Source organism: Tursiops truncatus, chromosome 17 (assembly GCF_011762595.2).
Source record: "Tursiops truncatus isolate mTurTru1 chromosome 17, mTurTru1.mat.Y, whole genome shotgun sequence".
NCBI classification, from domain to species: domain Eukaryota; kingdom Metazoa; phylum Chordata; class Mammalia; order Artiodactyla; family Delphinidae; genus Tursiops; species Tursiops truncatus.
The window spans coordinates 30,234,847-30,251,697 of record NC_047050.1 but is presented as its reverse complement, the minus strand read 5'-3'; the positions used below and the strand labels follow the sequence as shown (position 1 = coordinate 30,251,697).

Here is a 16,851-nt window from a genome sequence, read left to right as displayed (position 1 = left end):
TCTCATTCAGTTTTGGAAGATTGCATATGTCTAGGAATTTATCCATTTCTTCTATGGTGTCCAATTGTTGGCATATAATTTTTGTAGCTATCTCATGATATTTTGTATTTCTGTGATATTGTTGTGATTACTTTGCTTTTCTTTCAAATTTTATTTATTTGCTCCCCCCCTTTTTTAATGAATTAGGCTGAATGTTTGTCAATTTAGTTTATGTTTTCAAAAGCAAACAGCTCTTAGCTTTATTTATTTTTTTTATTTTTAGTTTTTATTTTGCCTATTTCACTCTGATCTTTATCCTTCCTTCTACTATTTTTTGTGCATTTTTATTTCTTCTTTTTATAATTCCTCTGGGTGTAAAGTAAGTTTGTTTATTTGACGTTTTTCTTGTTTCTTGAGGTGGGGCTTTAGTGCTATGAACTTTCTTCTTAGAACTGTTGCTGCTATGCCGAGTAGATTTTGGAAGGTTGTGTTTTTATTTCCATTTGTTCAAGGTATTGTTTTATTTCCTCTTTGATTTCTTAATTGACCAGTTGACTTTTTACTAGCATGTTGTTCAGTCTCCATGTGTATAAGTCTTTTCCAATTTTCTTTCCATAATTGATTTCCAGTTTCATACCACTGTGATCAGAAAAGATGCTTGATATGATTTCAATCTTCTTAAATTTAGTGACGCTTGTTTTCTGACCTAGAATGTGATCTATTCTGGAGATTGTTAAATAGGCACTTGAAAATAACGTGTATTCTGCTGTTCTGAGGTAGAATTTTCTGTAAATATTTATTAGATTCATCTGGTCTAATGTGTGCCCAATGCCAAAATTTCCTTAGTGATTGATTGGATGATCTATCCATTGATGTAAATAGGGTACTAAAGTACCCTTTTATTATTGTATTATTGTCAATTTTTCCCTTTATGTCTGTTAATATTTGCTTTATGTATTTAGGTGCTCCTATGTTTGTCTTCAACTCATTGTCTTATTTGAGTATTGCTATTTCAGCTTTCCTCTGGGATCCATTTGTATGGACTGTCTCAACATAGTTCAAGTTTTAGTCTGTAAGTGCCTTTATCTCTGAAGTGAGTTTCTGGTAGGCAGCATAGTACAGTTGGGTATTTTTTATAAAAATCCATTCAGTCACCCTTTGTCTTTGGAATGGACTGTTTCATCCATTTACATTTAAAGTGCTTACTGATAGGCATGTACTTATCGTCATTTAAAATTTTTTTTCTGGTTGATATTGTATTTCTTCTCTGTTTCTTTCTTCCTCTTTTAGTCTCTTCCCTTGTGGTTTAATGAGTTTCTTTAAAGTTATGTTTAGGTTCCTTTCTCTTTATTTTTGTCTATCCACTATAGATTTTTTGTCTGTAGTTGCCATTAAACACACACACACATACACACACACACATATGTATATATATTCATTATATATACTCATTATAGATTCAAATGTGTATATATTCATTATATATATATATACACACACAAATATATATATATATATATATATACACACTATATATATATTTTTTTCTTTATGAGCCAATGGTCTTTAAGTTCAAACACATTTTATAGCTTAACCTCTCTCCATGTTTTATGTTTTCATGTTGTTATACTTTACCTCCTTTAACTATTTATTGTAGTTATTTTTGATTTTACATCCTTCTTTTAATCTTCATACTAGCTTTTTACATATTTCAACCACTGCCTCTACTATCCATTTGTCTTTACTAGTGAGATAAAGTAGTATCTTTATTTTTTCTTTCATATATTTTCTTATTTCTGGTTATGGCTTTTATATCTTCACCTAAAGAAGACCCTTTAACATTTCATAATGCCAGTTTAGTGGTGATGATCTCTTAGCTTTTGCTTGTCTGAGAAACTCTTTATATCTCCTTCAATTCTAAATGATAATACTGTCAGATAGAGTACCTTTTTTTTTTTTTCAGCATTCTAAATGTATCATACCACTCCCTTCTGGACTGCAAAGTTTCTGCTGAAAAATCAGCTGATAGCCTTATGGGAATTCCCTTGTGTATGGCTTATTGTTTTTCTCTTGTTGCCTTTTAAATTCTCTCTTAATCTTTAAATTTTGTCATTTTAAGTATAATATGTTTTGGTGTGGATCTCTTTGGGTTCATCTTGTTTGGAACTCTCCATGCTTCCTGGTCCTGGGTATCTTTCTTTCCCAAGGCTAGGGAGTTGTTCAGCAATTATTTCTTCAAATATTTTTTTTTGCCCCTTTCTTTCTCTTTATCCTTCTGGGACCCATATACTGTGAATGTTAGTATGCTTCATGTTGTCTCACAGGTCCCTTAAACTATCCTCATTTTTAAAACTATTTGTTTTTTTTTTTTTTTTTTGCTGTTTTGATTGGATGATTTCCACTATTCCATGTTCCAGGTCACTTACATATTCTCCTGTATCATCTAACCTGCTGTTGTCCTCTCTAGTGTATTTTTTAAAGTTATTGTATTCTTGAAATTGATTTAGATCTTTTAAAATATATTTGCTAACTCTATTGAATTTCTCACTGTGTTCCTCCATTCTTCTGCTGAGTTTGATGAAAATTTTTATGACTATTGTTTTGAACTCACCATCAGGTAAATCATTTATTTCCATTTTTTAAGGATTTCTTTTTTGTGGATTTTATATTATTATTTCATTTGGAACAAATTCCTTTGTCTTTCCATTTTGTTTGACTTTCTGTGTTTGTTTCTATGAATTAGTCAAAACTAATTAGTCAAAACTACCTCTCCCAGTCTTGAAGGCATTGCTTTGTGTAGGAATGTACAACTGCAGCCAGTATATTCCTAGCAGTTTTTTTGGGAGGGCTGGAGCTACTGTTGTTGTGGACTGGGCCTCTCCCCAGGGAACATGGGTGGGTCACCATCTTGGTGGGAGAGCTGGAGCTGAATCAGGGCATGGGCCAGGCAGCAGCTGGTGTGATCTTGGAATTCCAGCTAGAGTACCAGGTGCTTTTCAACCTTCTGCCTCTGAACTGGGACTCAGAGTGGGTAAGTTTGTGCATGACCCCTTGAAGAGTACAGTTCCAGTTTCCTACAGCCTTCAGGCTCTGACGAATGTAAGCCCTTCTGGTTTTCAAAATGAGTTATGTGGCTCATCTTCCTGGTGCCAGATCCCAGGCCTGGGGTGCCCAGTATGAGGCTCAAACCCTTTGCTTTCTAGAGAGGACCACTCAGTTTGTGATATCCCCTTTCAATTTTAGGTTACCTGCTGGGAAGTTAGGTCCTGACTAAATTGCATCTTTGTCCCTTCTATCTGTTTCTATGTGTCTTTTTTTTTTTAATCCTTAATTGTAGAAGAGCTATTCTGCTAGTCTTTAGGTTATTCTCAGAGTTTTTCTATATGTAGTTATAGTTTTGGTGTGTTTGGGGGTAGCAGGTCAGCACAAGATCTTCCTATTTTGCCATCATATTAATATCTCCTATCTTAAAACAAAACAAAACCAAAAAATTCCTTTGTGCTCACATACCTCTCCAAATACAGTTATCTGTGATGGTATTGGCAAAGTATATATTCCCAAGGTGAGTTACACAAAAAAATATAATTTTAGTTGAACACTAGATATATTGTGTACATAAAGCTAAATATACATCTTTGTCAGAACTTTTCACCTTTTAGCCGGATGTTTGCTTCATATTTGATATTATTTTAGTAGAATCAGGAAATGAACACAAAATGTAGGCAGCTTTCAGAGAGAAACTACAGACAGCATTTCAAAACCACTAATTGGAATGGGATAGAAATTAATTTCCCCTTCTCTTTATTCTTCTATCACATAAATATTTCTTCTTCACAAAATTAAGTTCACAAAACACACTGTTCAGCTCTCTGAAAATTTACTTTATCCTTTCCAAATGGACAAGAATACTGATCACTTTTTTTATAGAACATTCTAAAGAATTGATTATTTTGTTTCTGAACTTAAAGCTGTTGCATCTTATCTGGAAACCCATCAGAAACTTTTTATTGGATTTCCAAGTCAGAGAATTAGTATTACTTAATCTTCTGAAATACCTCTGGCTATTTTTCTTTTCAGAATATGCCATGTTAATAAATAACAAGCAATTTACCTGAAAACAAGTCTCTAGTTACTAATATAGACTTATGCTGATCCAATAATTTGCTCCTGAACCTTTGATATAGCGTATAGATTTCTGTCTGTGCAGCAAAGGCAATTCATTAGCAGATGGTATATTACTGAGGGTTCCTATAATACTCAATTATGCTGACTAAAGAATTGAATGTGTGTTAAAAACGTTCCAGTAATATTTCAGGTTCACATTAAAGTAATTCAAGCTATTAAAAGCAAAGTATTTAACTCAAAACTATGGGATTTATATTAACACATAAACAACAACAACAAACAACACACAGTCCAATGATATTGAATCCTTCTCTAATGTAGACAGCTTTTATATATGAGTTCTACAAAATGTACATAAGTGTTAAAGTAGAGAATTGAAGTTATTATAGTTATGCTAATTCTGGTCATATAACCCAAAGCCCAAGAAAAGAAGTTTGGTTTCCAAATCTAAATAATTCAGGGAAGTATGTGTTTAGATGGAGCAGGTTGTTAAAAAGGCAAGATCTTATTAAGAGTCAGATATATCAGCATTTGGATCCAGGGCTCTCTATATATACATATCCTCAATAGTCAAAAGGAAGTCACTTAATCATTTAAATATCCTCATTTATAAAAGGAAATAAGAGGATTATAATAAAGCATACATTGTATAAAATGTTACATACTCACTTTTCTTTCCTAATTGAGAAATATTTGTTCTTTAAGTGTGGTAATATCTCATTTTTCTCCATAGGTCATATCATGTAAAATTTATTGTAGAATTAAAACTAGAATGTCTTGGGGATAAAAAAGGAAAGTATTCATATTCAGTCCCTGTAGTTGCAGAAAGAGTAGATTATACAATCCAAATTTATAAATACTACTAGATCTGTTATCTCCAGAAGTTCAACATTCATTTCAGCCACACATTAGTTGAGCCCCAGAGATTAATCATATCCAGAACCATCTAAGGTATATGAATTGCATTTTACTTCATTACAGAGATGAGAATCAGTAGCTATATCTTTACTTGGGTCACATCCACTGAAAGTATTCCTCAAAGTCTGGCACATATAGAACCTGGTCAGAATTGTGCGGGTATTGTGATCTACATTAAAAATCTAAAATATCTTGAATGGGGCAGATAATCTGATTAAGATGTTCCCCAGTTATTTTTGTGGTCACAAAATTATACAATCTCTGATAATTATAAAAAGGACCTCAATTAAGTTAAATCATAAAGAGGATTCATTGGGACCATAAGTCTTCCCCTTTTTGTATACATGTTTTACATCTACTCTACTCCTAACTCTAGTCACCATGATGGAAGATTTCACTATCTACACAGATGCTAGCTTTCTAGTGCACTGGCTCCAAAATTCCCTTTCAGTAACACTTCAAAGTAACCATCATTGGACTTTTGCAACCTTCACCAAATATAATACACTGGGTCTTAATATTTCAGAACTGAAACACCTATATAACCCCAGATTCCAAGACCCTAATCCCCAACTATAGCTTCCTATGTCTCTGACTCTCTCGTTCTTATATCCATACCACATTAGTTCTCAATCTCAATTAGAGTTTAGCCCATTGTTTGCTTTCTTCTACTCCTTCAGCCCTGTGTGGCTTCATTCCTTTCTCTAGCCACAGAAGCCCACAGTGCGTAACTTTAGCTGTTCTGTTTTTTCACACCTACCATTCCTTTGCTCCTTAAGATTTGCACCCTAATTGGTAAGAACACTCCTAAGCCTTGGCAGTCCAAAATGCCATTAAATTACCAAATTTCCTCTTTATCAATGTATTTATTGAAAATTCATTTGTGCACTATAGTAAGGATTTTTTTCTAAACTGCACTATTACTTTAGAAGTAGATTTTATGCATTTAATTTTACAGATGACAAAATTAAGCCTGTAATAAGGTAAATAATTTTCTTTTACCACAAAACTGCAAATGAGTCAGAAATCTAAATCCACGATTGTTTCATTTCAAAACTTCTGCTTCTTCTACTACATGAAAATTCTGTCTCCTAGAAGTTTACTGCTCTTGAGAGACCACAAGTAAACTGCATAATCATATATTGGAGGCTTAACTTGTCATTTAGTGTTTTTTTAAAAAATGTATCTATAGATGGCTGGCATAGTTTTTTTCTGAAATTCTCTATAGCAACTACGCTAATCCTCCACCTTTTCATGATGAGAGGAGCACCAACATTACTGAGAAACTCAGTGTTGGCTACCTTTTGGCCAATACTTGTTCTAGGTGATGCTTACTAATAGCAATAGGGAGCCCCAAAAAGGAGGCCAAGTGGTGAGTCTCAAACATTATAAGCCAGGCAATCATAATTATTTTTATTGAGTATCAAGTTTGGAGTGAATCAAACAATTGAAATCAGCCTTTCTTACAAGTCACCCCAATATTGACACAATGTACTCATTAACTGAGTAGCAATGGTGGTAGGGATGGACACTATGCATGAGACTTGCCACACTGACTCTCATTTATCAAGACTGATCTAGCTTCTACTGCTGCTTAATATCTCACTGGTCAACATCAGAGACCAATACAGAATCTCCAGTATAATATTATCCCTCAAGGAGACTAACAGGCCACTTGGTGGTAAGTTGACTGACTTGGATCCCTTTCATCCTAGAGGGACAGTGATTCATATTGTTGGGAATTGATATTTCTCAGCACAGGTTTGCCTTCTTTGGTTACAGGGTATCAAATAACTATCCAAGATCTTGTGGAGTTTTTGACTCACTAACATCCTATATAAAATGACCTTGATCCAAAAGACATACTTTACAGCAAAGAAGTACAGTGGGACCACTATCCCATACTGTACTTAATAGAATCTGACAGCCTGATAGAATAGTGATAACCCAATAGAATAGCCTGATAGAATGGAAAAGTGGGATGGTCTGCTAAAGGACCAATGGAGGTTTAGAAATGATATGTTGAAGTATGGGGCATTATCCTTTAGAATGCAGTATACACCCCAAGTCTATGACAATTATTTGGTGCTGCTCCCAGATATAACGTGAAGTAGGTAGACCTAAATGGCAAATCAGATGGACTCCTGTGACTGCTATACCAATATGTTCGTGTCCGTACTTCAGGACTGAAAGATTTATGTTATCAGCTCTTAGTGTCCAGTCCTTTTTGGGACTGGAGAGTCCTCTTTAGAACTCAAGAGAGCTGCTTTGTTTAAGGGCATACTACCTTCTGGACTAGTCTTATCTACTGGTTATCCCACTGGTATAAAATTCCAGACCCCTCACACCAAAATAAGACAACTCTGAAGAGCCATCTTAGCTTCAGAACTCCCCATGAGTTCGACTGAGGCCAGATTTCATATTTCCCTTTCTACCACAGGTTTTGATACTGAGAGAACTAGTATACTTTTTGTATGCTAATTTTCAGCTCAGAGTCTGATTCCTGGGAAACCGAACCTGCGACATTCATGCACTCAATTTTATATGCTTATCCAAATATATGATTTTCCAAGTATAAGGAGACTGCATCTAAGAAGGATTTGTTGTGTTTTTATCTAAAGTGTTGGAATATAGTATGAGTCACAAGTAGTTTTTCCATCATTCTTACAGCATTATCATCTTATTTTAAAGCCAATTGCTTTTACAAATTCAATGATGATTCATAAGAGGATCTTTTTAAAGTGAAGTATTTTAAACCAATATTCATTCATGAGTTCCTGTCTATCTATGCTATTAATTATAAACAAATATCAATAGTCAGGATTTGGTTTTAAATAGAATATTTGTAGACAGATAGGTGGGTGAGCAAATGACTTTTTTAGTGAGCAAATGCTCACACAACCCCTAAGAGAATATATAGATGGAAAAGAATATTCAATTTTTACTTTCAAAGTTTAATCATTTATCTAATATTTGTATCATCTTATAGTTTGTGTATTATTTGTGCTTTCTTTTTATTGTTAAAAAATGGAAGAATTTTTTTTTTGTATGTGAGAGTCCAAACCCACGTGGGTCATGAGAAATACAAGTTTTGTAGTTAGATATATCTGCCACTTAATTAGACAAGAAAATTTTACATATTATTAAAGCATTCAGAACCTTTTCTTCTCATATGAAAAATGGGAAATATTGGGATTGCTTAAAAGATCTAAAAAGACATTAAACTCTGTCACTGTGATTGTACATGTGAAGAGCTCAGTAAACGTTAATCATTATTTATTTTATACGTTTTTACAAAAGTATATAAACCTGATTTTAAGTAAAAAGAATAATGAGAATGAAGATTTTACTCACTTGACCAAATGAAAAAAATGAATCAAAACCAACCAGCTGAGGTGCTGGAAGAGGGTAAGGAGAACATGAGTATATGGTGGAAGAAAGGTATTGTGATATCAGTTTAGGCCTCATGCTCATCTACAGATTGGGATCTGTAACAGCTATGGTTTATTTTATTTAACTGTGTTATATAATTGGAATGTACTGGTGATAGCTGACATTACATTTCTATTCCAGGCAGGAGTATGGCTGAATTGAAATCATGTTGCCACAATATATTATTTGATGACACTTTATGCTTTCCCTAAGTAGGGGACAGAAATCGCCATGCAACAATTTATTACATCACGGCACCTGTGTTTTCCCTAAATTGGGACAGGAGTTATCTCTCTCTCTCTCTCTCTCTCTCACACACACACACACACACACACACACACACACATACACACAGGGGCAAGAATGGATGTCAAATGGCATAAAGAGGTGATTTGCTGGTTATTTGTAGAGAGTACAGCAACTGGTCAGTTGCAGACAGGAGAGCAAGACCTACATGGATGGTTTGTGCCACATCCTTTTATGCCCCAGCCTGAGACGTGTGTCTCTTGGTGTGGACAGGGGCTGGGTTCTGGAATGTGGGGTTTGGAGAGCCGATCCAGGGAGGGGACTGCTATTGGTTTGGAAGAGAGAGCCTGAACAGATGGGAGTAAGGAGCTCCACAACGAGGAATGTTCGTGGAAGAAGCCTGGGCCTCCATAGAAATAAGGCACCATAGTTGAGCCCCCTTCCCCATGCTCTGACCCCTGCCTCCTCAGTCACTAGAAGAGGCTGCTGCCTGAGCAGGATCATGCACCCTGCCCACTCTTGCCTCCTCTGCTCTCACTGGCCCAAGCTGGCTCTTGCACCCTTCCTGCCACCATCTCTGCCTTCTGCCCACCTGGGCAGGCACCTGTGCACACCTGTGCACAGCCTCAGGAGCCAACACCAGTGGGAGGCCAACAAACAGAGATGGGGCTGAAACCACAGGTGAGCCCCAGGGGCCATGCAACTAAGAAAGAAGAGCTGAAATCTCTCCTCACAGCTGCAGGAGCAGCAGTTTTAAACCTCTGCTGCTGGCTTTGTAAATTCAGCACCTGTGGAACATCCAAATGGACCAGTGCTCCCACAGCCAAGATGGGTCTAGCTTTAGCAGCTGTGGGCTTTGTGGGCATGTACACACAAGGACTGGACCCAACCAGAATTTGAGTTGCCTCCATAGCTGCCACAGCAGGTCCAGGTTCATGATTAATGCCGTCCTGGGACCTAACTTCAGCAGATCTGCACTGGTAGCCAGGTGAAAAAAACACCTGAGAAACATCAGGGCCAATGGCCAGCATACCCACAGTTAAGGTGGAGCTGAGAGCAGTTACACCAATAGTGTAATCTGGGCCCACACAACAGGTGAAAAGTGACACAACAGAGTACACTCACAGGTGAACAGTTCCAGAGGAGGAAAACTCAGTGACCTCTCTCCCAGTGAGACTGTTCCAATCCCACCTACATCACACTGCAGATCAGAACCACAGCTCAGAAACAGACCTGGGGCCTTCTACTCCAACACCTAAGAAGCAGACCCTGCACCTGACAGGGCAGTGACAACCACAGAGCAAAGCAGAAGCACCACTCAGTACCCAATGAAGGCTCTCACCACCACAACATCAGTCACACCTCCTATAAAGGGGATAATGGGCAACATACACCAAAGACAGATGTGGCAGACATCTATACTGAAAACAGCCCTTGCACCAAAAAATATTAAACCCATGCAAGTTGAACAGAGATGTTCCTACGTAAAAAAAATAGCCCTCCAAGACAGTCAGGCATCAGGGGAAGAACTCCCAGAGCATTTAGCTTTCAAGGCCAGGGGGGCCTGAGTGCAAGAGCTCCACAGGGATGGGTAAAACAGGGGTTCCACTCTTGAAGGGTGCACAGAAGACCTCACATGCAGTGGGACCAAGCACAAAGCAATATCTCCATAAGAACTGGGGTTAGACCTAACTAGGTGTCTATGAGGGTCTCCTGGGGAAGTGGGGTCAGTTGTAGCTCACTGTGGGAGCAAGGACACTGTGGCAGATGTATCAGGGAATATTGAGTGGTGTGAGATCACAAAGACCCATCCCTACCCAACAGCCTATAGGCTCAAGAGCTGGAATGACTCAGGCCCAACAACCAGTGAGACAGGAACACAGCTCCACCTATCAGCAGACAGGCTTCCTAAAGTCATATTGAACTCACAACTACCTCAAAGCCCAGCCCTTGACTAGGTCCTGTCCATCTAAATGAAAAGATCCAGCTCCACCCACCAGAGGACAGGCACTAGTTCCTCCCACCAGGAAGCTTACACAAGCCCCTGGTCCAAACTCACTCACCAGGGAGCAGATGCCAAAACAAGAGGAACTACGATCCTGCAGCCTACAGAAAGAAGACCACAAACACAGAAAGTTAGATAAAATGAGAAGACAAGAGAAATATGCTGAAAATAAAGGAACAAGATAAAAATCCACAAGAACAACTAGATGAAGAGGAGATAGGCATTCTACCTGAAAAAGAATTTAGAGTAATGATAGTAAGGATGATGCAAAATCTTGGAAAAAGAATGGAGGCCCAAGTCAAGAAGATACAAGAAATGTTTAACAAGGAGGTAGAAGATTGAAGAACAAACAGAAATGAGCAATACAAAAAGTGAAATGAGAAATACACTAGAAGGAATCAATAGCAGAATAAATGAGGCAGAAGAACAAATAAGTGAGCTGGAAGACAAAGTGGTCGAAATAACTTCCACAGAACAGAATAAGGAAAAAAGAATGAAAAGATATGAGTCTTTTGAATGAAAAGATATGACAGTCTCAGAGAACTCTGGGAAAAATTGAATGTGCCAACATTCACATTATAGGGGTGCCAAAGGGAGGAGACAAAAAGAAAGGGCCTGAGAAAATATTTCAAGAAATTATAGCTGAAAACTTCCTTAACATGAGAAAAGAAACACTCACTCAAGTCCAGGAAGCACAGAGAGTCCTATACAGGAGGAACCCAAGAAGTAACACACTGAGACTCATAATAATCAAAGTGACAAAAATTAAAGACAAAGAAAAATATTAAAAGCAATAAGGGAAAAGCAAAAAATAGGATGTAAGGGAATCCCCATAAGATAATTAGCTGAGATGGTGGAAGAGTAAGATGCGAAGATCACCTTCCTCCCCACAGATACATCAGAAATACATCTACACATGGAACTGCTCCTATAGAACACCTACTGAATGCTGGCAGAAGAACGTATACCTCCCAAAAGGCAAGAAACTTCCCACGTACCTGGGTAGGGCAAAAGAAAAAAGACAAAACAGAGACAAAAGAATAGGGACGGGACCTGCTCCAGTGGGAGGGAGCTGTGAAGGAGGAAAGGTTTCCACACACTAGAAGCCCCTTCACAAGTGAAGATTGTGGGTGCCAGAGGGGGCAAGCTTCAAAGCCACAGAGGAGAGTGCAGCAACAGGGGTGTGGAGGGCAGAGTGGAGAGATTACTGCACAGAGGATTGGTGCCGACCAGCATTCACCAACCCGAGAGGCTTATCTGTTCACCCGCCAGGATGGGCAGGGGCTGGGAGCTGAGGCTTGGGCTTCAGTTGATGCAGGGAGAGGACTGGGTTTGGCTGCGTGAACACAGCCTGAAGGGGTTCATGCCCCACAGCTAGCCGGGAGGGAGTCCAAGAAAAGTCTGGAGCTGCCAAAGAGGCAAGAGACATTTTCTTGCCTCTTTGTTTTCTGGTGCGCAAGGAAGGGGGATTAAGAGCACTGCTTAAAGGAGCTCCAGAGACGGGCATAAGATGCTAAGGCTGCTGCTGCCACCACCAAGAAGCCTGTGTGCAAGCACAGGTCACTATTTACTATCCACCGCTCCTCCTGGGAGCCTGTGCAGACCGTCACTGCCAGGGTCCCGTGATCCAGAGACAACTTCCCCAGGAGAATGCACGGTGTGCCTCAGGCTGGTGCAACATCACAATGGCCTCTGCCACTGCAGGCTTTCCCCATATCCGTATCCCTGCCTCCCCACCAGCCTGAGTGATCCAGAGCCCCAAAATCAGTGGTTCCTTTAACCCCATCCTGTCTGAGCGAGAACATACGTCCTCAGGCACCTACACGCAGAGACAGAGCCAAATCAAGAGCTGAACACCAGGAGCTGTGCAAACAAAGAAGAGAAAGGGAAATTTCTCCCAGCAGCCTCAGAAGCAGTGGATTAAATCTCCACAATCAACTCGATGTACCCTGCATCTATGGAATAACTGAATAGGCAACGAAAAATCCCAAATTGAGGAGGTGGACTTTGGGAGCAAGATAGATTATTTTCTCCCTTTTCCTCTTTTTATGAGTGTGTATGTGTACGAATCTGTGTGAGATTTTGTCTGTATAGCTTTGCTTTCACCATTTGTCATAGTGTTCTGTCCATCCGTTTTTTTTTTTAATCTTTTAAATTTTTTTCTTAATACTTATTTTTATTTTAATAACTTTATTTTATTTTATCCTGTTTCTTTTTTACTTTCTTTCTTTATTTTTTCCCTTTTACTCTGAGCCATGTGGAAGACAGGCTCTTGGTGCTCCAGCCAGGTGTCAGGGCTGTGCCATGGAGGTGGGAGAGCCAACTTCAGGACATGGGTACACAAGAGACCTCCCAGCTCCATGTAATATCAAACGGTGAAAATCTCCCAGAGACCTCCATCCCAACAACAAGACACAGCTTCACTCAGCTACCAGCAAGCTACAGTGCTAGACACCCTACGCCAAACAACTAGAAAGACAGGAACACAACCCCACCCATTAGCAGAGAGGTTGCCTAAAATCATAGTAAATCCACAGACATGCCAAAACACACCACCAGAAGTGGATCTGCCCACCAGAAAGACAAGATCCAGCCTCATCCACCAGAACACAGGCACTAGTCCCCTCCACCAGGAAATGTACAGAACCCACTGAACCAACCTTAGCCACTGGAGACAGACACCAAAAACAACAGGAACTATGAACCTGCAGCCTGCAAATAGGAGACCCCAAACACAGTAAGATAAGCAAAAAGAAAAGATGGAAAAACACACAGCAGATGAAGGAGCAAGATAAAAACCCACCAGACCTAACAAATGAAGAGGAAATAGGCAGTCTACCAGAAAAAGAATTCAGAATAATGATAGTAAAGATGATCCAAAATCTTGGAAATAGAACAGAGAAAATGCAAGCAACATTTAACAAGGACCTAGAAGAACTAAAGAGGAAACAAGCAATGATGAACAGCACAATAAATGCAATTAAAAATACTCTAGAAGGGATCAATAGCAGAATAACTGAGGCAGAAGAACAGATAAGTGACCTAGAAGATAAAATAGTGGAAATAACTACTGCAGAGCAGAATAAAGAAAAAAGAATGAAAAGAACTGAGGACAGTCTCAGAGACCTCTGGGACCACATTAAATGCACCAACATTCGAATTATAGGGGTCTCAGAAGAAGAAGATAAAAAGAAAGAGACTGAGAAAATATTTGAAGAGATTATAGTTGAAAACTTCCCTCATATGGGAAAGGAAATAGTTAATCAAGTCCAGGAACACAGGGAGTCCCATACAGGATAAATCCAAGGAGAAACATGTCAAGACACATATTAATCAAAGTATCAAAAATTAAATACAAAGAAAACATATTAAAAGCAGCAAGGGAAAAGCAACAATTAACACACAAGGGAATCCCCATAAGGGTAACAGCAGATCATTCAGCAGAAACTCTGCAAGCCAGAAAGGAGTGGCAGGACATATTTAAAGTGATGAAGGAGAAAAACCTGCAACCAAGATTACTCTACCCAGCAAGGATCTCATTCAGATTTGATAGAGAAATTAAAATCTTTAGAGACAAGCAAAAGCTGAGAGAGTTCAGCACCACCAAACCAACTTTACATCAAAAGCTAAAGGAAATTCTCTAGGAAAGAAACAAAAGAGAGGGAAAAGACCTACAATAACAAACCCAAAACAAATAAGAAAATGGGAAAAGGAACATACATATCAATAATTACCTTAAATATAAATGGATTAAATGTTCCCACCAAAAGACAGAGACTGGCTGAATGGATACAAAAACAAGACCCGTATATATGCTGTCTACAAGAGACACACATCAGACCTAGGGAAACACACAGACGGAAAGTGAGGGGATGGAAAAAGGTATTCCAGGCAAGGGGAAATCAGAAGAAAGCTAGTGTAGCAATTTTCATACCAGGCAAAATAGACTTTATAATAAAGACTATTACAAGAGACAAAGAAAGACACTACATAATGATGAAGCGATCAATCCAGGAAGATGATATTACAATTGTAAATATTTATGCACCCAGCATAAGGCCACCACAATACATAAGACAAATACTAACAGCCATAAAAGGGGAAATTGACAGTAACACAATCTTAGTAGCTGAATTCAATACCCCACTTTCACCAATGGACAGACCTTCCAAAATGAAAATAAATAAGGAAACACAAGCTTTAAATGATACATTAAACAAGATGGACTTAATTGATATTTACAGGACATTCCATACAAAAACAACAGAATAAATATTTTTCTCAAGTGCTCATGGAACATTCTCCAGGATAAATTATATCGTGGGTCACAAATCAAGCCTTGCTAAATTTAAAAAAGTTGAAATTATATCAAGTATCCTTTCCAACCACAATGCTATAAGACTACATATCAATTACAGGAAAAGATCTGTAAAAAATACAAACACATTGAGGCTAAAAAATACAATACTTAATAAAGAATGGGTCACTGAAGAAATCAAAGAAGAAATCAAAAAATACCTAGAAACAAATGACAATGGAGACATGGTGACCCAAAACCTATGGGATGCAGCAAAAGAAGTTCTAAGAGGGAATTTTATAGCAATACAATCCTACCTTAAGAAACAGGAAACAACTCAAATAAACAACCTAACCTTGCACCTAAAGCAATGAGAGAAAGAAGAAGAAGAAAAAAAGAAAAAAAAAAAACCCACCAAGTTAGCAGAAGGAAAGAAATCATAAAGGTCAGATCAGAAATAAATGAAAAAGAAATGAAGGAAATGATAGAAAAGATCACTAAAACTAAAAGCTGGTTCTTTGAGAAGATAAACAAAATTGATAATCCATTAGCCAGACTCATCAAGAAAAAAAGGGAGAAGACTCAAATCAATACAATTAGAAATGAAAAAGGAGATGTAACAACTGACTCTGCAGAAATATAAAGGGTCACGAGAGATTACAACAAGAAACTCTATGCCAATAAAATGGACAACCTGGAAGAAATGGACAAATTCTTAGAAATGCACAAGCTGCCGAGACTGAACCAGGAAGAAATAGAAAATATGAACAGACCAATCACAAGCACTGAAGTTGAAACTGTGATTAAAAAATCTTCCAACAAAAAAAATCCCAGGACCAGATGGCTTCACAGGTGAATTCTGTTCAAAATTTAGAGAAGAGCAAACACCTATCCTTCTCAAACTCTTCCAAACTATAGCAGAGGGAGGAACACTCCCAAACACATTCTACAAGGCCACAATCACCCTGATACCAAAACCAGAAAAAGATGTCGCAAACAAAGAAAACTACAGGCCAATATCACTGATGAACATAGATGCAAAAATCCTCAACAAAATACTAGCAAACAGAATCCAACAGCATATTAAAAGTATCATACACCATGATCAAGTGGGGTTTATTCCAGGAATGCAAGGATTCTTCAATATAAAAAAATCAATCAACGTTATACAACATATTAACAAATTGAAGGAGAAAAGCCATATGAACATCTCAATAGATGCAGAGAAAGCTTTTGACAAAATTCAACACCCATTTATGATAAAAACCCAGCAGAAAGTAAGCATAGAGGGACCTTTCCTCAACATAATAAAGGCCATATATGAAAAACCCCCAGCAAACATCATCCTCAATGGTGAAAAATTGAAAACATTTCCACTAAGATTAGGAACAAGACAAGGTTGCCCACTCTCACCATTCTTATTCAACATAGTTTTGGAAGTTTTGGTGACAGCAATCAGGGAAGAAAAATAAATAAAATGAATCCAAATCGGAGAAGAAGAAGTAGAGCTGTCACTGTTTGCAGATGACATGATACTATACATAGAGAATCCTAAAGACACTACGAGAAAACTACTAGGGCTAATCAATGAATTTGGTAAAGTAGCAGGATACAAAATTAATGCTCAGAAATCTCTGGCATTCTTATACACTAATGATGAAAAATCTGAAAGTGAAATTATGAAACACTCCCATTTACCATTGCAACAAAAAGAATAAAATATCTAGGAATAAACCTACCTAAGGAGACAGAAGACCTGTATGCTGCAAATTATAAGACACTGATGAAAGAAATTAAAGATGATACAAACAGTTGGAGAGATATATCATGTTCTTGGATTGGAAGAATC

The 16,851-nt window shown here is 37.9% G+C and overlaps 1 pseudogene; it reads left to right on the top strand.

Moving 5' to 3' along the window:
• The first annotated feature begins 2,917 nt into the window (after positions 1 to 2,917).
• LOC101340084 (isoleucine--tRNA ligase, mitochondrial-like) overlaps positions 2,918 to 16,851 on the top strand; it is a 143,716-nt pseudogene continuing 129,782 nt past the window's right edge.